The 4,422-nt window shown below is 48.9% G+C and overlaps 1 protein-coding gene across 1 annotated transcript in view; it reads right to left on the bottom strand.

Annotated features, from left to right (window-relative positions):
- LOC107117036 overlaps positions 1 to 4,416 on the bottom strand; it is a 12,615-nt gene extending 8,199 nt beyond the window's left edge. The window contains exon 1 of the mRNA XM_015419068.1: positions 4,397 to 4,416. The gene's annotated coding sequence lies outside the window, so the exon portion shown is untranslated. The remainder of the gene's footprint in view (positions 1 to 4,396) is intronic.
- Between the last annotated feature and the right edge of the window lie 6 nt (positions 4,417 to 4,422).

Genomic DNA, 4,422 nt, shown 5'->3' with positions numbered 1-4,422 from the left:
GGAATTCCAAAACATGTGCTGTTAACAGTCAAAAGAATGTAGAGCTTGACAAAGCAGCCGGCTTATGCTTGTCTCTTAACTTCCTCAGAAGCAACTTAACTGCAAAACAGAATCCATTACAATACATTCATACAGTATTAAAATATGACACTTAACACAGTTTGCAAACCCACAATGAAAGTCAAAATTGAAGAATACTACCTGGTTTTGTGTATAAATTTTCTTTATGTTGTAATGTTATTTTCCTGGTTTCTAAAGACTCTTCTCAAGAGTTGCTACATTTAATATAGGGACTAGCCCTTATTTCCTACAAAACAGAGGTATTGGAATTTAATCCAGCTATTTATATAATTGCATTATATTAAAGCAATCCTACTTACTACCTACCTTAAACCATATCTCATGTGGGACCTGTCCTTGATAGACTAAGCTTGGAAGCCAAAAAGGTCTCTCTGTTCTACTGCTACATGCTTACCATATGTATCCTAAGTGATGCCACCTGCAGAAGGCTCTTAAAGATCAAGTATAAAAGTAATTGTATTAGCATACATAACTAATGTTTAAGAGTGTATTATTGGACTGATATTGGCCCCAGTTCTACTGCTACATGCTTACCATATGTATCCTAAGTGATGCCACCTGCAGAAGGCTCTTAAAGATCAAGTATAAAAGTAATTGTATTAGCATACATAACTAATGTTTAAGAGTGTATTATTGGACTGATATTGGCCCCAGTTTTGTTGTCTTTGGAGTTAACTATGAACCCCATGAATGTCTTGTATGTATGTTTGTATGTCTGTTGGTATATGCTTGTAATATGTTGGAAAATCAATAAAAACCTGCCCATTGGGGCAGTTTAAGAAAAAGAGAGAGAACGGTTTTCTGCCCATCAGAGTGGACGTACTGAACGAAATGGACCAGGAGTGAAGGTTCAGCATTGCATGTTAAATTCTAACTGAGCAGCCTGAAAGCCCCAAGAGCCAGTTTGGTATAGTGGTGAGGAGTGTGGACTCTAATCTGGGAGGACCGGGTTTGATTCCTCACACCACCGCATGCAGCTGCTGGTGTGACCTTGGGTCAGTGACAAGTTATTTCAGAGCTGTTCTCTCAAGGGCAGTTCTCGAAAGAGCTCTCTCGGCCCCACCTACATCACAGGGTGTCTGTTGTGGGGTGGGGTGGGGAAAGGAGATTGTAAACTGCTCTGAGACTCCTTCGGGTAGTGAAGGGCGAGGTATAAATCCAATCTGTTCTTCTCTCAGGGCCCAGATGTCTGATGTTCCATGGCCACCAACACATCTCCCTCTAGCTCAGCAATGGCCTCTTTTCCAGGGCTTTCGAGGGGGCTTGAAGGGCAGGCATCTTTTAAGGGGCGGGGGAAGTGAGATTTGAGATTTACGACTTTATTTTTTGTTTTTAACTGAAAATGTTTTTAACTCTTACCCTAAGCTGCTCTGAACGACGAGGAAATTAGGGTTGCCAGCTCCAGGTTGGGAAACTCCTGGAGATTTGGGGGGTGGAGCCGGGGGAGGGGCCTCAGTGGAATATAAGGCCATGAAGTCCACCTTCCAAAGCCTTTCCTCTAGGGAACTCAGCTCTCTAGCCTGGAGATCAGTTGTACTTCATGAAACTCTCCAGGCCCCACCTGTAGGTTGGCAACCCTAGGAAAAGTAGAATATGAATGAATGAACATGCCTGTTCTGGCTGGCAGGGTCGTCAGCTCTGGGTTGGGAAATACCTGGAGATTTTTGGGGGTGGAGCCAGGAAAGGGCGGGGTTTGGAGGAGGGGAGGGGCCTCGGCGGGGTACAACGCCATAGAGCCCATCCTCCAAAGCAGCTATTTTCTCCAGGGTAAAAATAGGGCACACCAAAGAAAATTACTCTATCTTTAACACACTTAGTTGCATTGGTACACCAAATTTCCTTATAACAAATTTCCTGTATTAACTTGCATTCATTCATTATATATCAGGTACATTTCATGAACATAAGCAAAGCCAGTCAATGATAATATGAGTACAATACAAAACAATACAAAATCTTGATGTCGTTATTCTTGACGTTGTGTTGGCTGAGCTCCTGGAACATTTACTCTTTGAGACGTCCCAACGGAGCTGTAAAGTGTACAGATCCCTCCCATCCCCCCCCCCCCAATATCTAGCAATCCAAAACAGCCCAGTGGCGCCTGAGCGGTGGGTGTCGCCTTCTGACACACTTCCGGTGATGTCAGGGGGTGTGGCCTATGCAAATGAGTTATGCTAATGAGCTCCTGCATCTCTTTTTCTACGAAATGACCTCTGCTTAGTTGTAATATTATAACAAATTTCCTGTATTAACAAGCTTTCATTCATTCTAAAGACTTTACAGCTCCCTCAGGATGCCTCAGAGTAAACATTCCAGGAGCTCAGCCAAAACAACGTCAAGAGTAACTACATCAAGATTTTATGGAGTGAGCTCCCATCTCTGGCCCCAGCTCCTGCCAACAGAAGAAGGAGGAGGAGGAGGAGGAGGAGGAGGAGGAGGAGGAGGAGATTGGATTTATACCCGGCCCTTCACTTGGAGTCTCAGAGCGGCTTACAACAGTGGTTAAGACGCTGAACTGCAGGCTGTGGAAGGTCAGTAGTTCAGCGGTTCAAGACCCGGGTGCCGCAAGACAGGGTGAGCTCCTGTCTCTAGTTCCAGCTCCTGCCAACCTAGCAGTTCGAAAGCAAGAAATTGCAAGTAGATAAATAGGGACCACTTCGGTGGGAAGGTAACAGCGTTCCGTGCGCCTTGGGAGCCCTGTCAGCCGGCCACATGACCACGGAAATGTCTTCGAACAGCGCTGGCTCTTCGGCTTTGAAACGGAGATGAGCACCGCAACCCTAGAGTCGGACTCGACTGGCTTTTGAGCAAGGGAACCTTTACTTATGTTCATGACATGTACTTCATATATAATGAATGAATGGTAGTTAATACAGGAAATTTGTCATAATAATACAATTAAGTGTGTTAAAAATATAGAAGAGTAATTTTCTTCTGTGTGTGCCCTATTTTTCCTATTGTAATTACACCAAAGCCTGTCTAGTTTTTGATTCATTTTCTCCAGGGGAGCTGATCTCTGTCAGCTGGAATGGAAAGCAGCGGTAAAAACGGGAGATCCCCAGGCCCCACCTGGAGGCTGGCATCCCTATGCCTCTCCCCCGAGTCCGCCAAACTTTCGACAAGAGAGTGCTCCGTCGGCTAGAGCGGCACGCCCGAGAAAAGCCAAGAAAAGTAAGTGGGAGAGATGCCCATAGAGTGCCGTGGGCTAGAGCGGCAACAAGGAGACATAGAGTCCGAATCGGGAAGGCTAGAGAGGAGGGGAAGGAGGAAGCCTCCCGGCCAATCAAGTCACCTTTTCCCCTTTGCAGACCCCTCTTCTCACCCTCATGCTGAGTAGGCCCTGGCAACCTTTCCCCAACAGATCTTCCCCCTGGCCGCGTTTTGGATGCAGGGCCCGGGTTCAAATCCCGACACGCCCACGTGCTCTCGCTGTCTGAGTCTCCGTCTCGCCTACCTCACGGGGTTGTTGTGAGGTTAAACACAGGGACGCGAGAGCCACGTCGGCCAGGCTGGGCTCCTTGGAGGAAGGGCTGGTGGGGACGAGGCGCTAAAGAAACAAATGCGTGGGATACAGCTCGTGTGTTTTCCCGGCGAGGGCAAGAAAAGGGCTGGGGGGGGGGGGGAGAAGAAGCCCCGGAACCAGCCCCCTTCTGGCACACGCGGAAGAATGCGCTTTGCCACTGGGTTTCACCGTGGCCGGTTCTGCATCTCGCCTTCGCTCCGCTGTTTTATCAGAACAGGAAATGTTGCGGCTCAAAACTGCATCCAGACACCCCGGGCCACCGCCGTCCTGTCTGCAGCGTCACCCGTCAACGGCCATGAACCCGATGCAGACAGTACCGTAAAACCCGAGAGCTCAAAGGATGCGAAAGCGGCCTGCAGCGTGGAGGCTTCCATAAAACCCGCCCATCAAAGGCAGCCAAATTCCTGCGGAGCGACGGCTACATTGTTGCCGGCACTTTGTTTTGTTTGGATTTTAATGTTGTATCTATTAATGTGTGTCGTTTTACGCTTGATTGTTTTATGCGAATTTTATTGTTGTGAGCCGCCCTTGGCCGGGAGGGCGGGATACAAATTTAATAATAAAAATAAAAGAAAGAAATAGATGCAGAAGGGGCCTCGGCCAAACGGCGCGGTCCGCTGGCGAGCACCGGCGAAAGCGCGCTGAGCGCAGGCTGGGAGCGCGCGCGGATCCGGCCCCTTCTGCCCCGGCCGCGCCCGGCTTCCCCGGGGGGTTGGCACCAGGCCCCCCTGGCTGCAGGAGGCGCAGATTCCCACGCGCCCCCTCCCCCCCCGCGCGCGTCCCCCTGCCAACCTGTCTCGGTGCGCGTGCAGAGGGCC

Source organism: Gekko japonicus, unplaced genomic scaffold (genome assembly GCF_001447785.1).
Source record: "Gekko japonicus isolate JY-2015 unplaced genomic scaffold, Gekko_japonicus_V1.1 scaffold6079, whole genome shotgun sequence".
In the NCBI taxonomy this organism is placed as follows: domain Eukaryota; kingdom Metazoa; phylum Chordata; class Lepidosauria; order Squamata; family Gekkonidae; genus Gekko; species Gekko japonicus.
The sequence above is the reverse complement of the archived record's forward strand: the minus strand, read 5'-3'. Positions and strand labels throughout refer to the sequence as shown.